We start from the raw sequence: 25,361 nt of genomic DNA on the forward strand, positions 1-25,361 counted from the left end.
ACAGCTTTGCCAAGCTTCCCATGGTGTATTCATATGCTAAATTCAGTAACAAGCTGGATCTCATTCCCCTGACCCTGAAAGAGCCTCCAGTGCGACATCGTTGAGAGGGCCGAGTCGAGGGAGACTTCTAAGATCTTAGGGAAAGGACGAATGGAGAGGTTACTGAGCCCGCTCGAGGAATCGATGATTAACGGGGATTTCGTGATTTGTGATTCGTGATAATTTTCCAACTTATATTAACTATGTCAAATTTTAATGTGGTCAGACCCTCTTTTTATTTTTCAAAAAATAAAAATTAACAAATCATTTTAGTCAATGTAATTAACAATACTGCTAGTCTTGGGATTTCATGCATACAGCGTTCCAGCCCCATAAAGTGCTCCAAAATATCAGCTTTCCTTCACCATTGTCTCAGGGTTTCCTTGAACATTCCTCCCTGGCCTCCTTTGTTGTTTATTTAGGAATAATTACTTTATATTTTGTATCTTATACTTAACGTCCTTCTGTTTTTTATTTCTATTGCTTTGTTTCTGCTGATGCATCTTTACGATATCTTAATTCTCTATCCTTTAGTTCATATTCGTTGAAACTTCATGTGTAAAATCCGTTGAAACCTGGGTGGAATGTGATATTTATTTTTAAATCCTGGTGGACTGTGATTTTATTTGCTTATGGCTAGATTGTCAACTAGGTTGATTTTGTATCTCTATAATTTGTCACTCAGTTTTTAACATTTATATTAACTAAAATATTTAACTTCTGATAGTATGCTTTTTGGAATACAAAGGACATTATTTCTCATAATTTAATACTTGCAGTATTTAGAATATTTCAACACTCATGAAAACCTGAAAGAATAATTTTGAATATTGGAGTGCATACTCTGCGTACCTGAACAGCTTTCAAAACATATTCCTGGGACCTGAGCAATAGTGTAACAGGCAGGTGGTTTGCCTTGCACACAGAGACCAGGATTCAATTCCCAGATTCAATTCTGGCACTATATATGGCCCCAGAGTCCTGCCCAGAGTAATCCTTGGGCACAGAGCTAAGAGTAACTCCTGAGCACTTTGGGTGTGGGCAAACTTAACAAAAACAAACAAACAAACAAACAAACAAACAAATCTTGTTCCTCTCCGAAATCTTTGGTTTGAAAAGAAGAAACTCAAAATAGAGTTGCAGAATTGAATGAAATTCTACCAACAAAATTGACAATGGGACTCCAAAACTAAACTAAGTTGTTTCCACTTGGGGAAGATAATGTTATCCTTGGAATACATTCAAACATCCATCCTAAAATCCAGAAGTGTTAGAAATTTAAGTTTTGTTCTCTGCTTGAAGTTGGATATGAACAAGATGAGCACACTATTGACTATCTGGCAGCTTGTCAATATTAATTCTACTCACTCAGGTACTACTTTTATAGCGACCATAGCCAGAAATTTTGCATGTTTCATTCCTAGTGATGCTAAGCCCAGCATCATCAGCTGAATGTTCAGTGCCTGCAGTGATGTTGGTATTAAAGTGATCCATCTGGCAGAGCAGGGAAGTGATGTTGAAGCTAGGGCTCTCTTGAGTTGTCTCCTTAAGACATTAATTACTAAGTTGATGGAAGTTAAACTAGTTAATTTATAATTACCTTATATTTCTAAAATGTTTGACAAAAATATTTGTATAAAGATCATATTAGGTAAAATAGATGCCCGGTATTTATTATTGCAGTATTTATTATTTCTTGAAGAACTAATAGCGGGCACCAGTAGTGTCTCCATTTTGAGACTTGTTGCTTAGACCAAATAAAGGTAACAATGAATTATTTTTCTCAGGCTACTTACTGGTGATGTTGATTAGACTAAACTATATTTTTATCTACTCTTTATAGAAATAATGGCATGCTTTCATAATGAAAAGTTCTATTTTAAACCATTTAAAGTAGTTATTAGTTAGCACATAGCACATAACAATTAGTTCAACTATAGAAAAATAAAAGTAGGTAGACTTATAATATTGATAAGCTAGTATATATTTATGGTATCATGTTGTTAAATATTCTACATAACTTTTTTCTGAAGCCCAAACCATGATGTAATGATAACTTTAATATGTGTGTAGGCCATATCTTTCACTTTAAGTTTTCCTAGCTATCAAGAATTTAATTATCTGACATAACTACTGATAAATCAAATCACATGAATTAAAAACAAGAGAGAGAAAGTGGCAATCTGATTTAAGTTTGATCCTCTGGGAATGAAAAGAGTCACCCATAAAATACCAAATTTAGATGGGATAGTAAAAAGTGGAAATGGAAGAATGGAATGAAACTAATCTTTGATCTCCATCCAAATTCCACTTTCTTTACCTAAAGGATTTATTTCCATTCACATGTTAGCCATGTGATCTCTGGAGTCAGAGACTGAAGCAGTGAACTCTGAGTTGCACAAAAGATTAAAGTGAAATAAATAAATGTTTCTATAAGCCCTGCACTCTCTTCAAATCAAAGTATTTAAGAGTAAGTTTTAAAATTCAAATAAATTCTTCCATTGTGGCCATTTATGCTGTACAAACATATGAAAAATTAGAAAAGCCAAATGTGGTTAACATTATCAAGGATGTCTGTGATAAAGGATTTAGTGGTTGTGTGAGTGTGTATATGTGTGTCTATTTAGTCAGAGATTATATAACATATTTTATAACATATTTTAAAAGACATAATTGAAGTTCTCATTAATAGTTTTTGCTCAGGTTCAAAATATCATTCGACTTGTTAATGACAACCTTAAATAGCCTCAGATGTAAGACAAACTGTATCAGTGAGCTGGAGAAATATTATAAGGATTAAGGTGCTTGCCTTGCATGTAGTGACCCTGGTTTGGTCCTTGGTATTGCATATGGTTCCCTGAACATTTTCAGGAATGATTCCTGAGCATAGAGCCAGGAGTAAGCCCTAGCAATGCTGAATATAATGCAAGAATAAACAAAAATTATGTCACAGACCTTAACTAGCAATGTTTGCCTTCAGAGGTTTTTAATGCCCTGATTGAGGGCTGATACAAAAAATGTGATCAAGAGAGCAAAAGTCTATAAAACAATGCATCTTGGGCTCAAGTAATTACTGAATGTGGAATGATACTAGATTTTTAAGTTCCACATAAACCTTATGTGCCCATAGTTTTGTAAGTTTGTGGTATTGGGGAGTGTTCAGGGAAAAAGTCCTACATTTCTGGAGGTAGCAATATGAACAGGCCTGGGTTTATGTGTAAAAATGATCTAAAAATAATGATTTAAAATCAAGTTCGGTAGTTGTGGCTATCACCTGTATTTAATTTAAAAAATAACTTGGAAAAAAATACTTTTGAGTAAGAGTTGGCACTTTAGTTCTTTTGAGGAAATCTAGAATAAGGGAATAGTAAATTACAACTATTACTACTTCTACTACTACTATTACTACTACTTCTATTACTAGTACTACTACTATTTCTGGACTGCATGTGGACTTTTGTAGTTTTAAGACCAATAAGTTAATTAACTCAATAAAAGTTGAATTAAAAGCATGAAATTAAGCTATGTTCTAACAAATTTCTTTTGAAGACAGCACAGTTGAAGTGGTAACTACAAAGGCTGAGACACACCTCAGGAAAATAAGTGGATGAGCATTTTAAGTTAGAACTGCTCTGTTTAGTTCTGTTGATTATTAAAACCAAATTAAGTTATTTTGCTCCTCAAAAGAAAAACCTTCTGTTTCTGAAAAGAACAATCTGTAAAAATAATCTGGAAATATGGTAGTGATTCAAATGATAAATTTCATTTTGATATCCTGATATTCTATGGGTTTTTTTCCTAAGAAGCCATATTATATATTGAATTTTATCTCAGAAAATTAGTACATAATTACTTAGTACATAATTACTAAGCTATGCACATAAAATAATTCATTCAACAAAATGGTATGTTTAAAATTATTTTTACAAAATAATTCCTGGATAATAATCATACTGTTACTATTACTGTTATCCCGTTGCTCATCAATTTGTTCGAGCGGGCACCAGTAACGTCTCTCATTGAGAAACTTATTGTTACTGTTTTTTTGGTCATATCCAATACGCACGGGTAGCTTGCCAGGCTCTGCCGTGCGGGCTCCATACTCTCAGTAGCTTGCCGGGCTCTCAGAGAGGGGCGAAGAAATCGAACACGGGTTGGCCGCATGAGAGGCGAAAGCCCAACCACTGTGCTATCGCTCCAGCCCAATAGTCATACAGCAGAGAAAAATTCTAAGTAATTTTACTTTGATATTTATTTTAAGATAACTATTTTAAAACCAACATAATAAATTCCCCTGCTAGAAAAGTTGAGAAACATTAGAAAAGTAATAAAATATAGAATTGAGTTATGCTAAATATATTCATATATTATCTGTTCTTTAATAAAATTAATAATAATATAATAAAACCAATTTTATATAGAAATGCTATATAGAGACATACCAATCACATAGCCAACTCCACTTTTGTGATATTTATCGCTTATGGTTTCTTTATATTTAAAAATAAACTCAGATCATATTGCAATTTGTTTGTTTTATTTGTTAGACCACACCTAATGGTTCTGAGGGGCTACTCCCCGCTTAGGGCTTGGTTGGTCACTCTGAAGTTGCTTGCAGGATATTAAGGTGTCAAAATAAAATTAGGCCTCCTGCATGCAGAGCATATGCTCTCAACCTCCACACTGCAAATTTTTTTCCCTATATGTAAAAACATCAATTATTTTTCATACTCTCTAAAATATAATTTCAAATATAATAAAATATTATCCAAATTCTTTGCTTCTATATTTTTCAGAGACTTGTTTGCAATCTTTCAGTTTTATACCTATGATTGCAAATAACATCCTCTTATAAGGTTAAAATACACTCTATAAATTAAAAGTTTTCTGATTTTAATGTTCTATTCATAGCAGAGACTGGCAAGCTACCCGTGGTGTATATATTTGATACACCAAAAACAGTAACAACAAGTTTCACAGCAGAGATGTTACTGGTGCCCGCTCGAGCAAAAAAATAAACAACGGGATGACAGTGATACAGTGATACAGTGATAAAGTGATGTACTATTTCATGAAGTAAAAGATCTTTTTATTGCTACCTTTTGTTTTTACCAGAGTAATACATAAGGTATTAATAATGAATTATCAAAAAGCAAAATAATAATATAATGTAAAAAATTAAACTTTATTCTTTTTTATTCTATAATTGTAAAGTATGTAGCTTAATTATTTGACTGCTTATGTGTGTTCAGTAATGACTTTGGTGACTAACTGGAACATTCTTATAGAAACTCTGAGAAATGAGGGATCCGTCCAGAAAATGTGTTTCTTTGTAAAATTACAAACTAAATATTGGAAATTCCTATTAAATCTGAGACTGAGAGAGATCTGCTACAGAACAAAGATGCACTTATCTTCAACCTGCAATTTTGTCATTACTATTATTTTGCCATATTGTAGTAGAGCAAATTCTGGAATTAGCAGCCAATCTGTATCACTGTATCACTGTCTTCCCGTTGCTCATCGATTTGCTCGAGCAACGTATTTGCTCGGGCACCAGTAACGTATCCATTGTGGGACTTGTTGCTACTGTTTTTGGCATATCGAATACGCCATGGGTAGCTTGCTAGGCTCTGCCATGCAGGCAGGAAACTCTCAGTAGCTTGCTGGACTCTCCGAGAGGGACGAAGGAATAGAACCCAGGTCAGCCACGTGCAAGGCAAATGCCCTACTTGCTGTACTATCGTGCCAGCCCAGCCAATCTACCAGAGGAAAATAATTGAGTCATGATTTATTTGGTTAGTTAATTTTAATAACTATATGCATACCTATGTCTATTATGTAATAATTTAAAATAGCCAACAGAAGAAAATAACATAATTTTTATGAAAACATGTCAGTTTTCAACATATAATTGGATTAAGAAGATCCATAGTGGAATACTACTCAGGCAATAAAAATAAGAATCCTGCATTTGCAACAACGTAGGTTGAGCTAGACAGTATTATACTTGGTGAAATAAGTCAGAGAGAATAAGTACACCATATGATTTCACTCATATGTTGTATACTTAGGGAAAACCAAACAAATGTACTAAATAAACAAAAATAAACTTTCAGATTATGAGACCAATTAGTGGTTTCCACACAGAATCGGGGGATGGGTTGGTTAATTGGGTAAAAGGAGCTGATTTTATGGTAAGGATTATTATTGAATTTCTGGCGGTCTTAATGTCATATATATATGCATATATTTGTTGACTTTTTATGACACATCTTATGTTACAATATAGTAAAATGTTATTTCAAGAAAAAAAGAAATTGACAAATGAGACTATACAAAGCATTTTGTTTCTAATTAAAAATCTACTAAATTTGCTCATGTCAATATCCTGTTTAAGTGTTTCTCCATTATTCTGCTCAGTAATTTAGATAGGTTTTTAACTCGAAATCATCAGGAATAATAGAAGCAATCTTAGTCCCATGTAGTCATAAAGCAAAAGTAGTGAAATGAAAGTCAGAAGTAATGATTGTTTCTTTTGAAAAATTTAAAGCTAATATGTTTATTTATACACTTTTCTAAGACACTTTGTATGGCTAAGATGTCTCAATAACAATTTACTCATTTCTTTTTAGAAGTTTGGTTTATATTGAATGAACCTCAAATGTTTGTGAAGATCACTTTAGATAATTATTAACTTGAAATTTAATTTTGCACATCCACTAGCATATTTTCTACAGTTATAATCAGACAGGATCACTGAAGAACACAAATATATTAAAGTGTAATGTTTAAAAAAACTGTTGCCATTTACTTCCTAAATCCCTTTATCATTAAGGTTTTATTTAGGAAAAAGCAGTCAAACTTAAGTTGAAAGGAAAGTTTGTGTAGCATGTGGCTGTCTCATGCATTGTGAGGCTCTCTAGCAGGACTTCAAAGCAGAATCTGATTGTTGCAGATGGAAGAATGCTTTCCAACGAAATACCTTTTAAAAGCTCATGGTGCTGTAATTCATATGGTAGGCACTTGTGATTCGTTCCTGATGATGTTGGGATCATTTAACTCAAAAAACCATTGTCGCTACCATAAAATCCTTTCATCTGTAGCCAAAAAGGTTTATTTCATGCAAATGAAAATTTTTCATTAAAGTATCACCTTAATAATGGGCAAAGATATATATTTTCTGGTCATGTTTAAAATGTAAATTTATGAACATATTCTGAAGATTCATTTCATGTTAAGATCTTTATTTATTTGATGTCCCAGGACTCTTTCCAAGTTCATTGAAACCGGAAATCAATTTTAGAAGAAATATGGAGATTATTATCATTAAATCTTTCAGTTGGCTTATTCCAAGCAGCCCTTGGAATATTGCATATGTTTTAAAGAAGGCATTTTCAACCATAGTAAATGTTCTTTTACTGCTCTAGTCAGTGATGTTCCAGGAGGTAAGTTTACATTCTCATCAGTTTTTGAAAAAAAAAAAGAATTGTTGATTTGATTTGTTTTCTAAACAAATTCTGAGACAACAGTTTTTTCCATTGTCACTGTTTATGAAAGTTAAAAACACTTATTCTTAAGAATTTCCAAGATAAAAATAACAAGAAAGTATGATTACTTTTTTGGGGGGAGCTGTTTATTTACTTATTTATTTACTTTTAAAAATTTTAACGAGTCATCATGTTTTACAATACTCTTAATGATAGGGTTTCATGCATATTTACCAAGTTCTGACACCACACCCACTACTAGAGTGTCAATTTTTCTCAAGTGATGTCCCATGGTCTCTTATTATTTATCTTCCTGTCCATCTTGATATGCTCATTTCTGGAGGCCAGTTGTCAGGTTTTGTTATTTTTGATCATTTTTTAGATTATTTAATAAGTTTCTTTATGAGCCATATTTGAAAGAGGTCATTCCGCAGTCTTTTATTTGTTCATCATCATCTGACTATCTTCATTCAGTATAATAGCTACTAGACCCATCCACATAATGGCAAATTGCAATGATTTCTTTTCTTTGTATTTTAATAAAAATTCCCACTTTAGGCACTATAATTTACAAAGTTGTTCATGATGCATTTGTTATAGGCATTCAATACTCCAATCCCAATCCCACCACCACTGTGACTTCCCATTCATCATTGTTCCCATTTTCTCAAACCATCCTTCAAGCCTGCCACCATAGTTGATCTATAATAATTTAATTTGCATTGCTTGTCACCACTAAATGACAAATGGAATTGTCAAAAAACACTTCAGTAAAATACAGTTTGTGAAATATTATTTATATTTCATGGACACATTAACCCCTTGTTTCAGAGTTTACTAAGTTGTTGTTGCTAGTTAAGCCTTCTGTGTTAATGCTTTTGCTAACCAAGCTTAGTTGGCTTCTATGCTACATTCCCGTCCAATCTGGTGTGATTTTACTGGGATATTACTGCTGTAGTTTGGTGATGTTGCACAGTTGCATGAATGTGTCACATGCTCCCAAAAATCCAGAATATTTAACTGGTTAGTGATCTTACATGTGGCTGTGCGGAATGTGGGTGTGGCTGCCAGGAGGTACATAACCTTCTGGAATTATGGTTGAGGGAGGGGTGGGAAGAGTCTTCCACCCCCCCCCATACAAGAAGGCTTGGAGTTTTCAGTCCAAACTTTTGGGGGTACCTGGAATTTTCAGCAGTTTGGATCTCAGCAGAGCTCACTCCTGAGTTGTCCAGACTTAGTCATGGCAGCAGCCATTGGCATGTGAGTGAAGATATAGGGACTTTGGCAGGATGTGGACTTGACCTGGCCCCTGTTGACAGCTCCCAGAAGGTCTCAGCTGACCTAGTGTATTCAAGAAAATTTTTGTGGCTGGTTGATCTCATTCGAGATTTAATCATAAATCTCTGAAGGCTATTGGTGAGCTTACATGGTGGTAGTGGAATGTGAGTGCATAATTTTTTTTTTTACTAATAAGGAGTAGTTGATTTAATGTGTGTGTGTATGTACCACAATTTCTTAATCTACTCATTTGTTTATGGGCACATTTTTAGGAATTTCCAAGAATAAAAATGACAGAAAAGCATGACTGATTTTTGACCATCCACTCATTGAACTATCAATCTATCCATCCACTCATCCAGTATTCTATTTATCCATCAAGTATTCTGTTTACTCATATACAAAACATTTTCCAGAGTGTAATGGTTATCATGTTCACTCACACTCCTGTACAAAACAATAACTTTGCTATAAGCCACACTTTTACAAGTGGAATTTTACTTTTATTTTTAATATATTACTTTCATATAAATCTAATATATATGTGATATTTAAAAGTATTATATTGTTTTCTCACTTTAAAATATACTGAATTTTAGAAATATTTTAATATTATTATTTTTCTGCCAAATACAAGTGTCATGAGCATCTGATCATAAAAAGTCACTTAAAAACTATATGCATAACATAATTAATAGAAACAGGCACATACTATGTATTCTGTTTTTTTAATAAAATATTTTAATGATATAAGCTTTTATAAAGAAATACACTTTGAGATAATTATTATTCAAACCCTTTCATTTTAAAGATAAAGAAACAAACATATAGAAAATTGAATAATGAAAACAAAGAAGTTCACAAAGTTGGGGTGAGACATATGGTTCATTCAAGCAAAAGAGATATATACATATAGCTATATAAAGATGTTTTATGTATATTATGAGGATTTTAAGCTGGTATGAACTTGGTGGCGTGGGAAGGAGAAAAAAAAAAGAAAGAGAGTTATGTACTTGGAACAGCTTGGCAGTCTCGGGCCTGGGCCGATACCAGCTCTTGCTCTGCCGAGACTCGGCCCGAGTGGCTACACTTTGGTGTGGCCATTTTGCTGCTGATGGAACATGATCCGGAGGCCAGCTAGACTACTTTTGGTCCCAGAAACTGCTGGCAGCTATGTCTCTAGATTGTGAACTAAGTCATTGCCCCATGCCAGCCGAGGAGGGGAAATTATGCAATTTCTGACATAAATCTCCCTGGACCTAATTACTAAAATACTAAAATACAGAAATCCTAAACCACACGGCCGCTACTATGGTCACGCGACTTCATGTCTCTTTATTCTCAGCAGTGGAAAACTGATTATCAAATGCCTCCTTCTCAGTAGGTCTATTTCATTTGGGGGGAAAACTCCAACAACAATAGTGAGTTTTGTGTTGAAATATGGAATGCAACCAAAGTAAAGAGAAAATGAAGTGAAATTTATCAGTTACACAGGAGGGGGGGTGGAAGGTATAGTAGGGTTTTTGGTGGTGGAATATGGGCACTGGTGAAGGGATGAGTGTTTGAGCATTGCATAACTGAGACATAAGCCTGAGAACTTTGTAACTTTTCACATGGTGATTCAATAAAATAAATAAATAAATACATAAAAGTATTTAAAAAATTAAAAAAGATGTTTTATGTATATATATGTATACACATACATATACATATGTGTGCATGTACATATATATATATATATATCACTGTATCACTGTATCACTGTCATCCCGTTGTTCATAAATTTGCTCTAGCAAGAACCAGTAATGTATCCATTGTGAGACTTGTTACTGTTTTTGGCATATTGACTATACCACGGGTAGCTTGCCAGGCTCTGCCATGTGGGCGGGATATTCCTGGTAGCTTCCCAGGTTCTCCAAGAGGGACAGAGGAATTGAACCCAGGTGCAAGGCAAAAGCCTACCCTCTGTGCTATTGCTCCAGCCATCATATATATACATATATATGTATGTATATACATATATATCTATATGCATATAGACATATATATGAATATTAATTTGCCACTAGAGAGATAGAACATGCTTTTGAGGATAAAAATAATAGAATTTGAGGTCATTGTGTTAAGTGAATTAAGAAAATGAAAGACAATTACCAGATATTATCCTTCATATGTGAAACAAAAATAACTAAACCAAAGTCTAGGATCATTAACAAATAGGGTGAGTTAAGCACATAGTCACCCAATCACTTATTGTTGACTTTTTATTCTTTACAGGATCAAATTCAATGTCAAGAAGACATCGTTTCTTTCTCTCCATTCCCATATATTGCCATGTCCTCACATTCACTCCTTCCATGACTTCATTCCAACTGTTCACACATTTTGACAAGCACTGCAATTGTCAACAGAACTCTAAATTTCTGCCTATAAAATACCGTGTTTGCACCTATCTAATCCTACTCACCTATAAATCCAATGCAAGTGATATCCTGAACCTTTCTGTGAAAGTGGAATCATTTCTATGTGCTTCTTGAATATCCATGTCTCTTTCTACTTCTTAATTTATGTATTTAATACAATTAGGACCCACATATTGCCTTACTTTGTATATTCAGTGAGTAGTACAGGACTGGAGTGATAGCACAGCAGGTAGAACGTTTGCCTTGCACAAGCCCGACCTGAGTTCGATTACTCTGTTGCTCTCAGAGAGCCTGGCAAGCTACCGAGAGTATTCTACCCACACAACAGAGCCTGGCAAGTTACCCGTGGTGTATTCGATATGCCAAAAACAGTAACAAGTCTCACAATGGAGATGTTACTGGTGCCCACTCAAGCAAATCGATGAACAACAGGACGATAGAGCTACAGTGCTACAGTACAGTATATACATTCTCAACATACTATTTAAATAATATACAAATAGTAGAGAGGATAGGGCTTGTTTTACAGACCAGGATGAATATTCAATAACAGCTAATATTTATCTATGCTCAGGAAAAACTAAGCTTCTTATAAACACTTTACAATTTGCTTAATTGCTCAAAAGCAACACAAAACAGCTCCAACCAACAACATATCACACACTCATGGAAGAGACATTTTAAAGATGACAAAATAATCAGAGGGTCAAGTACAATATCCCAAAATAAAAATTGGAGTTATGGAAAGTAAACACTCTCTTGATTCTTGATTTAATAATTTCAAGTTTTCATGATTCTGAGGCCATTGTGTTACTGGAGAGAAAAATGAGGGGCTAAGGGTAGTAAAAGCTAAGCATTGAATATGGTTATGCTTCTATGATATATTAGCTATAGAATATCTATTTTACTCTCTCTGATGTTTTTAAAAAGATATTCTGGCCAGTACAAGCAGAAAACCTTTTTCAAAGATTAGAATTGAATGTGTGGAAGAAATAAAACAGAGAAAAGAGAAAAATGAAAAATTGTGTCCTTATCGTAGACATTTTTCACACAATTCTATACATATGAGATCTAACAGATTTAAACTAGGACACAAAATGCCACATCTTTAAGAAAACTCAATAAAATAATTGTGGCTGATCTACTCACTTAAGTGAAACTTGCTGAAAAGCTACCATGTGACAGGAACTGTGCTGGACAATGAGGACATATTTATGAGCAAAACAAAGACAATTTCAACTGAAGCTGGGAGGTGGGAGTGAGGAGGGCTTAGAAATGGATTTCATTAGGGACGGAACCAGCTTGAATCCATCAAGGATCCATCAAGGAATGATTCAATATTATAATATTGACAGCACCCTACCAACAGACCCCAAGGCAGGAAGCCTTGGAAAAATCCCTGTAAGACCAGTTTGGAAGACTAGTGTGCATGGCGCACTCTCTAACTTGTCTCATATCTGCCCACTCCAGTCTGTTCTGAAGGTGCAACTATTTCACCTTCACTATGGCCCGCAATCTTTATCTTGCCCGAGAATCTCCCACACTACTTTGTATGTACCTTCTTTTTCCTTTAATTTAATGGAATGTTCTCTACTTATGGCAGTCAATTGAATCCGAACTTGGGAACATTTAATTTTTTAACTCTATTTTACAATGTTTTTGGAATGTGAGTTCCCTACATTTTCTCTTTATCCTCCTTTGTGTGTGCTAAACTAAACTTATTCACAATTCGTCTTCTCTTGAAATTCCTTTCTTCAATAATAGATAATGATATACTGCTGGTGGGAATGATGACTGGTTCAGCCCTTTTGGAAAACAATAAGGACGCTTCTCAAAAAATTAGAAATTGAGCTCCCATTTGACCCAGCAATACCACTGCTGGCAATATATCCCGGAGAAGCAAAAAAGTATAGTCAAAATGATATCTGAACTTACTTGCTCATCACTGTTTACAATAGCCAGAATCTGGAAAAAACCTGAGTGCCCAGGAACAGATGACTGGTTAAAGAAACTTTGGTACATCTATACAATGGAATACTATGCAGCTGTTAGAAAAAATGAAGTCATGAACTTTGCGTACTAAGTGGATCAATATGGAAAGTATCATGCTAAGTGAAATGAGTCAGAAAGAGAAAGACAGACATAGAAAGATTGCACTCATCTGTGGAATATAAAATAACGGAGTACGAGACTGACACCCAAGAATAGTAGAAATAAGTACCAGACGGTTGACTGTATGGCTTAGAAGCTGGCCTCACATTCTGGGGAAAAGGCAGCTCAGATAGAGAAGGGAACACCAAGTAAAATGTGGTTGGAGGCCACTCGGGGGAAAGGTGATGTGTGCTGAAAGTAGACTAGAGACTTAACACAATGGCCACTCAACACCCCTATTGCAAACCACAACACCCAATTGGAGAAAGAGAACAAAAGGGAATACCTTGCCACAGAGGCAGGGTGGGTGGAGGGAGATGGGATTGGGGAGTGGGAGGGATGCTGGGTTTATTGGTGGTGGAGAATGGGCACTGGTGAAGGGATGGGTTCTCAAACATTGCATAAGGAAAACACGAGCATGAAAATGTATAAATCTGTACTGTACCCTCACAGTGATTCACTAATTAAAAAATAAATAAATTTTTTAAAAAATTAAAAACAATAATAGATAATGATGCTGAAAAAACTGGGTATAGTACAGGACATTATTGTGTACACTGTGGAGGAATTGCTGATAGGCATTTGTGTGTCCTGCCCTACCTGGGCACCTTATGATTGACATCATGTTGGACCAAGGAAGATGGAAAGAACAGACTCGTTCTGGTGGCTACACACCCTCTATGTACCTCCTCATGCACCCAGCACCAACTTACTGGCAGTGCTAATGAAGTTTGTTACTGAAAGTTCTCATTACCAGGAACCATGTTATCTCTTTGAAATGCACTAACTCATAAATACTGATTTTCAAAATCAACTCTTTTCATTTTGGAAAGAAATACAACACTACCAACACACTGTGCAAGAAAACCCCACCAAAACTCTATTCCCTCCAAAATAAAAATGGACAGGACATATTTTTTTTTTCAAATTGAGTTTGAAACTTAAGAATGCCTTGTAGTTCAATGCAGTAGTAATTCATGGAGGTTTTCTACAAATTCAGTTCAATAAATGGGGTCACCACAACAACTATAGTGATCATTGCCAATTAAGTTTATCCACCAATTTGCCCTACTTTATCTAGTGTTAATTTCAGGACAAATGACTTTTTAAGATATTATTATTATTATTATTATTATTATTATTATTATTATTCACACAGTACCCAAGGTGTAATAACTCAATCTATATATATACATATATATATTTTAGTGATACAGTGATGATTTAAAAAGTTGCTTATAACAGAGTTTTAGGCATACAACATTCCAATGCCAATCCAATTTTATAAAGCATTATTAAAGCCTTTAATTAAAAAATAAATAATAATAAAATCCCACTATGGAGTCCACACATATATATCTCTCATAAACAGATACTTATAAACAAGATAAATAAACATCAATCTCCTAAGTGCTAGATAAGCATCAGTTAAAATTTAAAGATTTGTTGAACGTTAGAAAAACAAATTATACTCTTTTAATGAAAATGAGGACATATGTCTCATTGCCAAAAACATTCCTTGGAATTCCATTCCCAAATGACCTAAGTTTTTCATTTCAAGAGAGAAATACCTGATTTTTAAAAGATAAGTATCTACCCTCTGGGCAAAACTGAAGATTTCTTATTTTTCCTGCCCTAAAAGGAGGCTCAGGAACCCTCCAAATTACAGCTTTCAAGCAACCATTTAATTTAGATTAAATTAGACAGCAATTGTATGTTAAATAAATATAAAATGGCTCTGAATGTATTTGTTAAAGATTAAGAATTTTGTAATACTTGGCTTCTATTACACATTTGTTATTACTGATTTTTAAAATAAATCACCATTTAATTGAAATACTTAAAGAACATTTACAAAAGAAATCATGGCATTTAACTAAACCCATGAGAATCTTAATAAGTCCAACAGGGTAATTCTTTAAAAGGAGGCTATTCCTCAAACTAGTGACAGAAAATCTGCAATGCAAACATCCCCAGGATCCTATACAATCAAATGTTATGATTCAACTGCCCATACAGAACCCCAAAAGGCTTTATTTAAAATACCTATTATCAAAGTGCTTTGGGTCTTTATGTGGGGTAATGGTCTAATCTGCAATTAAAAATAAGATCATTGAATTAACTGAAGATAGATGAAAATAGAAATTTCTTCACATATCCATTAGCCTCTAGAATATAGCTAGCATTATTTATGGAAGAAAACTCAATACCCCAGATTACAGTGTGTATTGGATTTTGTCCTGCTTCTTCCCTCCCCACTCCTGACTTCCTATATAGGAGATGTGAGATATAGAAAAAAGAGACTTTTTTTTTTTATAGTGCTGCACGTATGTGTCTTAAGACACATTTTCTCTGTAAATAAAAGTCCAATGTTCAACTTACTTAGAATACTACAAAACCTTTAAAAATCATAAAGTGTATTTCATGGAGGGTGGTGGCATTTGGCGTCAAATAGTTCAAGGCAATTAAGGGATATTGATGACACAAGGCTGGAATTGAACATTGAGAGAGTGAAGAAAATTAAAGCCAGATTCAGGATGGGTAGATTAAAGACAAAGAGGAGTTACCAGGGACTTTTGGGAGTAGCTTGGTTTGTATCTCAATAAATGAAGGACCTTAATCCGGAAATTCTAGGCTCGTTATAAATAGAATTTGTGGAATTCTTTCAACAAGAATCTATAATGATATTAGGCAACTGACTTTTGAAGTAAAGATGGTCACAGATATACTAGGCTATGAGTCAAGCTGGAATAAGCCTGCATTAGGAAGCTGCCTGGTCTAGTGCTCCTCCTTTAGAATGTCAGCTCTGATTTACCAAGAATAGTTACAATTTATAATCTGGATATCAACAAATAGAACTACCGCTAGAGAAGGTAGAAATTTGATTGTGGTATGACCAGTACATTTTTCTTAAATCAATCATAATTACTGTGAATCTATAAAAAGGAGCAACTTAGCAAAATTAACTAACCATAGATGGCAAAAAAATTCAAGTGACTACTAAAGGAATATGAATTTTTTCATAATCATTATGACTCAAAAGAGTCGTGTAACACATCACAATGATTTTCAACCTCAGAAAAATAGAAGAGACATTCCTTCTCTTAAAAGATTCCAGCTAGTCTCTGCCAGATGTCTAAATCCTTCCAAGACATTGGATGTGGATGGCAAAAATAATTGCTCCAGGAAAAATAAGTTTTCTATATAAGATTATCTAGGAAGTTATCACTGACAAAACCAATGTGGTACCACTGATTTTAAACTTGGCCAACTTCAAAAATCACAATGGATTTTATCAACTAACTCTAGTTCAAGTTCTATGATTTGCTTGATAAAGTCAATTTTAATCAGCAATTTAAGACTATTTTCTTAAAAGTTATATAAAGTATTTAATCAGAATTTGTATTTTTGTAAGTGGAGGTTAACCTCTGGCAAAATATAATTTTATTCAAATTAGATTCCTGGACCTCATTCCCAACCAGTTTTGGATCTAAATCACTGGGATGAGACCCAGGTTCTTCATTAAAAGTAATTCCTTCAACACAGGCTTGCCTACAACATCTCAAAGTCGCCTTCTAGCTCTGCCATTAAAAATATTCCATTGATATTTTTTTTATCTTTGCAGTAGTCAGCAATATAAACTTACCAAAAATAAAAAATAAAAAGTAAACAGATACAGTCTTATTTATCAACAAAATAACAGTTCATTGTTATGACAGAGAATTCATTGTTACTCCAGGTTTGGTCTCATGTGAAATTGTAAAGCATTGATAAATTGTTACATTTTCCTGCCATTGGTGATATCCCAATGCCCCAATCAAGTGTTGAGCCTCTATCCTCTACACCTCATGAAATACCACTTAAAGCTTTCACAGACAATGCATTTTTATCAATGTTTTTATCAGAAAGTCTTAGATAAAGGGTCAGGTAAATACATGAAAAGTGTATATACAAACCTATTTAGAGCACTGTGAGGACACAGTAAAGTTCAGGAAATCATTAGTAGAGAATGAGGGTTACAGTTACAGGGAGGCCTTCTTCTGCTCTCCCTCTTTCTCATTTATGACTCATATTCAAGTCAGCTCTGATGCCCCTCTCACCTACATTCAGAGAAATTTCCCTAATCACTACACTTGCCCCCTCCTACAAACAGACCAGAGGTCATTTAACCAGTAACTGTTAAATCTTCATTTACATTTTTTTCTCTTGTATAAATGTCTTTTCAAATTTTCAACGTAATTATTTGGAGTCCGAAAAGAGTGGTTCAAAATCTCAGTTTTTGGCACATGAGTAACAAAATAAGCAGTATTTTGGGGCTGGATTGATAGCACAGCGGGTAGGGCATTTGCCTTGCACTCTGCTGACTGGGGTTCGATTCCCAGCATCCCATACGGTTCCCTGAGCATGGCCAGGAGTAATTCCTGAGTGAAGAGCCAGGAATAACCCCTGTATATCATTGGGTGTGACACAAAAACAAAAAAAAAGCAGTATTTACCAAAAATAATTAAAAAAAAGAACAAAGAACAATTTTTCCACATATCTAGAAGGACAGTTCGACTGAGCAGTATTCATGTTTCAATTTTAGATTTTAGTTATGACTGTGAACAGTGAGAACGGAACTTTCTCAAGAAACAGAGAGATTTCATAGTCACAGATTTTGAAAGTCTCTCAACTCATCTTTATTGAATATTCTTTCTTTGGTATACGTGCTCAAAGAATTTGTAAGCTATGTGAAAATTGACATGTATCATCTCATTCATTTGGGTATGATACACTCTCAAAATATAACTTAACATGCACAAAATCTGGATTCTGCCCAAGCAACACTCAGGAAAGCCTCTGAGAATCCAGAAATAAACATTCTGGGATATTCTGCAGGCCAGATGTGCAACTTTGAGATGGTATGTGGGAGAAGAGAGAATGAACCCAAGTCCTTTAAATCTAGTATGACTCCAGTATGGCTTAGTTTTCTTTGCAAAGATGAGAGAGAGAAGCCCATTCCTTAGTTCCTATTTGCAGACAAGTCCAGAACATTTGTTAATATCAATTAAAAGTGCAAAGCGAAATAGGGTTAATGGTAATGACTCTGGGAGGCAAGTAAACAGCTTCACCTAGGCATGAAGTGATTGTGAGCCTGTTTCTCTAAAAGCTCAACAGACTTAATATCTGCCTCATTAAGGACAGAGTAGAACCCACCAAAAAAATCTATACGACTTTAATAGTGACACTTTACAAAATCATTGTGTCATCTCGTCCTCATTCCCTCATTTGAAAAACTAAGAAATTACTGCAGATGTTGAATTTCCTTTGCATGTGCTATTCTTCTTCAGTCAGGGACTCATCTTACATCCCACATAAAAGAACTCTGCAGGCCCAATCTTAATTATTATTTTTTTTCGGTATTCAAAAAAATGGCTGCCAACTGCTAGCTTTTGACTGATGTTTTATAGTTTTATATTCACACAAGTGCACTTTCAAACACAAACTGTTCAGAGTTTTGCTTTTCTTTGTTCTTGAGAGGTGTCTGTTTCTGTCATCCCAAGAAATGTAAGAACAGTCAAATGCAGGTGTTTGGGCATGGCCTAACTACTATGTTTTTTTTGTCCTTCCTTCCTTCCTTCCTTCCTTCCTTCCTTCCTTCCTTCCTTCCTTCCTTCCTTCCTTCCTTCCTTCCTTCCTTCCTTCCTTCCTTCCTTCCTTCCTTCCTCCTTTCTTTCCTTTTTTTTTTTGTTTTCGAGACAGATCGGTTTAATGTACAGGGAAAAAAGTCACAAAGGCTGATCTTGAAGTCTTAATATTCCCTCTGGTTGTCTGAAATTCCCTCTGAAGTACATAGATTACAGCACTTCATACACAAAGGTGCTTAATGGGTAAATGAGGAACTACGCAAGAAAGAAGAAAATTAATGTTAACAAAAGGAAAAAAACCTAATACAAGAAAAAGTGATTTTGTTGTTGTTGTTGCTGGAAAAAATGGGAGTTTAAACAGTACATTTATTTCATTTTAATTTCTGGGCTGTCAAACATCAGCTCTGAAGCCCTGATTCGGAACACATGCGGGAACCCTTTGAAGTTCTGGCTGCTTTTTTTTTTTAAACAATGGCAGAAAGATATAAAGAAATTAAACTGCAACATAATCATGAAGCAGAACTTCTTTGTGATTTACAAATTGTCATTCTTTTATTTTTACAGGGCTTTGTTTTCCAAGTTTTTCGATGGCGTATACCTTTGGTAAATTCTTTTCTCTTTCGGTTCAATTTTCTACTATTCTGTTTTCCCCTAAAATGAATCATCTACTTTTATTTTAATCAAGTAAAAATATCATATTGCAGTTTTCTGAAGAAAAGAAAGGAACTTGAAAATACATAGCAATATATTAAATGGAACCTTCTGATAAAAGACATAGCAATATAGGGCTTAGCACTTAAAGTACCCAATTCTCGTGGCATAAAATTAAAACTGTACTTTAGAATTTGGTGGAATCTAAAAAAAAATCTACTTTATTTTTCTCCCTAATTATAGAAGTCCCATACTAAAGATTTCCTCAATTAAAACTGCATTTCAAATTTGGTCTAGTAGAAAGCATATATGAAAATACATATATCTAATTTTTTTGATATCTTTAAGTGGTTATGAATATTTATGCAAGGTACACAGGAAATTTATAATTCAACAGATCCTTTTTAATTATAAACAGGGTAATGATTCTTAGTTCCACAACCAAAATATTGCTGGTTTCTAAATAATCTTTCTCATTTATTTTTCCTGTGATCCAATTGGTTTTATCAGATAAAATAGTCCCCCTTTAAAGAATGGGGCTTCTATCTCAGAATTTCTCTTCTGCTATGTTTTTATGTTAAAATTCAAATTTTATAATTTTACCATATCATAAAATTAAACTTTTGGTGATTACAAGTCATCTTTGATGACAATTCCCAATTCTACACAGCAAAGTGAAATGATAAGCTGGAAGAATTACCCCCACCAAAAAAAGGAAAACTCATACTGATTTGTAAGAATTAGCTACTAAATTTTCAGAATTCTTTGAGAAAAGTCACTACTAATTTGTAATCTCAGATTTTGTTAGTAAGTTGACATAGACAAATTGAAATTCTCTAAGCGTAAGAATGATACTATAGGCTCACTCACCCATAATTTATTACTTAAATTAAGAGGCTATTTTTTATACATTTATCTGAACACCACTAATTACCGAATGAGTCACTAGAGCAATTCTGCAATTTATAGTGATCCTCAGTCTATATTCTATCTATCTGCCTGTCTGTCTCTCTATTTATCTAACTAAATACGGATCTACCTATCTTTATTATCGGGAAGGGACTTCCAACTAGCGCTCGGAATCCAGAGACCCTGCTGGAGATTCATGGCCAGTGAAACCCGTAGTCCAAGTCAAGGGCCTGAGGCTGTGGTGCTGCTTGTGTCTTGTGGTGCTGGGGACACTCAGACCACTCAACAGTGTTGGGGGTCTCTAGTGCTGCAGCCAGCAATGTTCGAGGAACCATGTGGTGCCAGGAATTGAACGTAGGTTGGGCACGTAGTAGGTATGCACTTTAAGTGTAGTACTCTCTCCTGAACCCTAATATTTTATTTTATGAATAATTTGAGTAAAAATTGAAATTTTCTGGTCATTTTCTTTCAGAGGAACATTGAAGGGGAGAAATAGAATATATAGAGCTACTACTTACACACACCGGTGGAGTGATAGCACAGCAGGTAGGGCATTTGCCTTGAATGTGGCCAACCCAGTTCGAGTCCACCATCAGTTTCAGGCAGCCTGACAAACTAGCAAGAGTATCTTTCCCTTACAGCAGAACCTGACAAGCTACCCATGGCTTATTTGATATGCCCAAAACAGTAACAAGTCTCACAATGGAGATGTTACTGCTGCTTGCTCGAACAAATCGATGAACAACTGGACGACAGTTGCTACAGTGCCACTACTTACACATTCCTTGTACTTCCTTAACTATATATTCTTCCTTAACCCTTTCACAGGGGCTGGAGAGATAGCACAGCGGGTAAGGTGTTGCCTTGCACTAGGCCAACTCAGGTTCAATTCCTCTGTCCCTCTTGGAGAGCCTGGCAAGCTACTGAGAGTATCCTGCCCTCTCGGCAGAGCCTGGCAAGCTACTTGTGGTGCTGGGGAATTTTGGCATATTCAATATACCAAAAAACAGTAAAAAGTCTCACAGTAGAGAAGTTACTGGTGCCCGCTTGAGCAAAATCAATGAACAACGGAAGAACAGTGCTACAGTGCAATCCCTTTGCTATTAAATGATGTATTGACTTCTTACATTCTCCCCTTATAGGACTATAGTCTCCTGCCTAGAATAAAAATGCATTTCATATCTACTGAACCACCTCTAAAAGTGCTAATGAAAACTTACATATTCTGTGATGTCAATAGCAATTAAGAAGTTTGGAATAGATTACTCTTAGTTTTTGGCAATAGATCAGGCACATGTGATACAAATGAATCAGGAAGAAAATTATATGTGCATACATAAACATATATCTACATATATGTGTTACACATATATCTACATATATATGTATATACTGAAGAAGGGAGGGAGTGAACTGTATACTGCTATGTCATTACCTTAGAATCTTGGACTGTAAGTGTCTAGAAGGGAGGTACCAAGCATGTCAAGTAGCTTAATCCCTTAAGTATTAAATAATCATCAGATGGATTGCCAAACTTCCTCCCATTCTATTTTGACATAAAGTCTCCATCTACAAATGAAAAACATTTCTATGTCAAGAAGCTTAAATTCTGTTATTCTGATATGCATAACTGTCTTGAATACAAAGAGATTTTAGACATAGAAAAATAAGACTTTCTTCCCAAAAAATGTGGAAGAGATTTTGATATGAACAGGAGAAAGTTTGATCATGGAAATTAGCCATGTGTTGAAAAGATTCCATTATTTATATACACTTGTGTAACCTTTGCTCTAGTTCTCAAGAATGCCAGATCAAGATTCCCTTTAATGCCCTAAAGAGAAAGAAAATTCTGAATCAGAGAAAATAGTCATTTCTGAGTGGTAAATGTAAGTAGGAACTTTTTATTTCTATTATTTAAAATTAAACTTCTCTGTAGGTAAATTTCTAATGGTCAGACTAGTATTATTTATAGCACAGAATGAGAACTTTGATCTAAACATTTTACTTAAATTCTGATTTTTCCCCTTTATGCAGAAGAGATTTTATTTAAGGAAAACAATGAGCCCCTCATGAATTTGCATGTTATCCATGCATAGGGGCCAGGCTAATCTTCTATTGTTCCAATTTTAGCATATGTGTTGCTGAAGTGAGCACAAGACCTGATATTTTAAGAGCGTCTAAGTATGTTTCTGGTAAAACTGTAATATCTCAATCTTTAAACATCCTAGGTTGAGTATAAACCTGTTTTATCTCAAATTCTACCAAGAAGATTATTCTAATTTTTATTAGAATCGTTACAATTATGCCACACTTGTTATTTATTTTATATCAGGCATTTCCTCTCCACATCCACGCTGCTGACATTTTAAATCAGATAATCCTCTGTTACAGGGAATTTTATGTGTATTGTAGAATATTTATGAATATCTCTGAATTCTATCCAGAAGATGCTAGTAACATCCTCAAGTAGTGACAATAGCAAAGTCTTGAGGCATAGCCAACTAGAAGTAGAGTGCAAAATCATTCCCGACTGAAAACTATTGAAGTAGACTGGTTTTCAGTGAAAATGCTTATTTGACATACAATGCACTTTCAGAGGCTTATGGATGAAAAAGAGGTTTCTGTGGATGAAAACAAAAGGCCTGTAAGGATATCACTTCCTCCTACCTACCAGATAATTTATTTTTTTTATTTTTATTTTTTTGAAGTGGCAGACTGTTTTATTCTCTCCAAAATTTACACACAAATCGCATCAAAAATAACAGGAACTAGTTTTTAAAATGAAGCAAATCATGAGCTAGAAACTATTGACAGAGAGTATTTCAAATTTGATTATTAGAAAGACTTAAACTGTAGTTCCAACTGAGCTCAAAAATAAAAGAAAAATAGCCTTCTACTATACAACAACATTTCTCAACTGGGAGCCATATGACTTTCCCAGTAAATCCTGTGCATATTCCAAGGGGGGCACAGGATTTACTGGGAAAGTCATATGGCTCCCAGGACCACCACATGAGAACGGGGTAAGACCGAGACATAATTTGAAAATTATTCTTTTCTCCAATCCATGTAGCAAACCAATATCTTATTATTTTTCATAACTATTTTATAGTCCTCTAAGTACTCTTGACCCTTATAGGAATTTTTCTGCAAGTCAGACCATTTCTTTCCCATGTTTGTAACTATAATAGTCTCTTGACACAACTCTTGTTATGGGACTGAATATATCTACAAACTGTTGGGGTCACCAAATATGAGGAAATTTTTAAGTTGAGAATATAATCTAGATGCTCTCATACTCAATTCAAATGCCACAATCAGATACTAACCAAATTATAGAGGTAATTAGTAGGTAATTTTAGACAAATATGAATTTGGATTAGAGTGCTTCCTATGGCATGTTTAATTTCTCAATTTTTTGGTGTGCATTTCATTTTGGACCACACGAGAAGTGCCCAGTGCTTACTCCTGGCTCTGTGTTCAGGGATCACTTCTAAGTCAGCAGAGAGCAAGAATGCTCACTACCTTCTATCTTATATTCTATAACTGCATGCTCAAGACATGGGTGATTTCTTATTTTTTTTTTTTAGTTGAATCACTGTGAGATACAGTACAAAATTTTAATGTTCGAGTTTCAGTCATACAATGATCAAACACTCATCCCTCCACCAGTGCACATTCTCCACCAACAATGTCTCCAGTATCATCCTGCCCTTTCCAATCCTCCCCCTTCCTCTATGGCAGAAAATTCCCCCCATACTCTCTCTAATTTGGAGAATTATGGCTTGCAGTACAAATATTGAGAGGCTATCACATTTGGTCCTTTATCTACTTTCAGCACACATCTCCCATCCTGAATGATTCTTCCAATTATCATTTGTAAAAAACTAAGGCACGCAGAGGGGCGTGTGCACTCTCGGGCTCTCTGGGCGGCTCTGTCTCATCGCCTGTGTTTAGTGCTCTCTACCAGATAATTTAATAGTTGTTTAAAGTTTTAAAACATTATCCCATGTAATTCTGAAACACTTAGGAATATATTGTATGTGCATTTTTATATAGGAAAACCTGAAATTAGAAAAAAAGTGTGTCTAAAGATTACTCATATAATAAGCTGTACTTAAATTGATTTCTAAAATTTATATTTATGTATTCAATAAAATTTATTAACCGCTGAGATGATAAAATAATTGGCATGAGTCTACTTTGTGTTGTTACTTCTAGAATACTTTTTCCTTTTTTATCTTTTGGTTTTTCAGTCATGCCCAATTGTGCTCAGGGCTAATTTCTGGCTCCTAGGCTCAGAGATCAATTGTTATGGGATATGAAGGAACTGTATAGAGAGCCAGGATCAAAACTGGGTTGGCTACATGGAAAGAAAATGCCTTACACTACTTTCTTTTGTGCTCTTGAGGATTATTTTTAAAATATAGATGTATATATACATATGCATATATGTAAAGTATCTACTCTTCCACACATTTGACAATGGGTTCTCTACAGTTTTTTCCCCTTCTACATGTTAAGCATAATTATAAGAAATGTATGTCTTTCGCTTTAACTGACTCCCTGATGGAAATGTACAGTCAGTGATTTCTAAAATAAACTGTCACTGTCATCCCATTGCTCATCGATCTGCTCAAGCAGGCACCAGTAACATCTCCATAGTGAGACTTGCTGTTACTGTTTTTGGCATATCGGATACGCCACAGGTAACTTGCCAGGCTCTGCCTTGGGGACGAGATACTCTTGGTAGCTTGCCTGGCTCTCTGAGAGGGGTGGAAGAATCTAACCCT

At 34.8% G+C, this 25,361-nt stretch overlaps 1 protein-coding gene and 1 non-coding gene across 3 annotated transcripts in view; both read right to left on the bottom strand.

Moving 5' to 3' along the window:
• Window positions 1-25,361, bottom strand: part of HDAC9 (histone deacetylase 9) — a 1,006,394-nt gene that overhangs the window by 82,993 nt on the left and 898,040 nt on the right. The window lies entirely within an intron of this gene.
• Window positions 22,620-22,722, bottom strand: LOC129401418 (U6 spliceosomal RNA). Its single transcript, XR_008628332.1, has one exon. It is a non-coding gene; the product is annotated as a U6 spliceosomal RNA (small nuclear RNA).

Source organism: Sorex araneus, chromosome 1 (assembly GCF_027595985.1).
Source record: "Sorex araneus isolate mSorAra2 chromosome 1, mSorAra2.pri, whole genome shotgun sequence".
Lineage (NCBI taxonomy): Eukaryota > Metazoa > Chordata > Mammalia > Eulipotyphla > Soricidae > Sorex > Sorex araneus.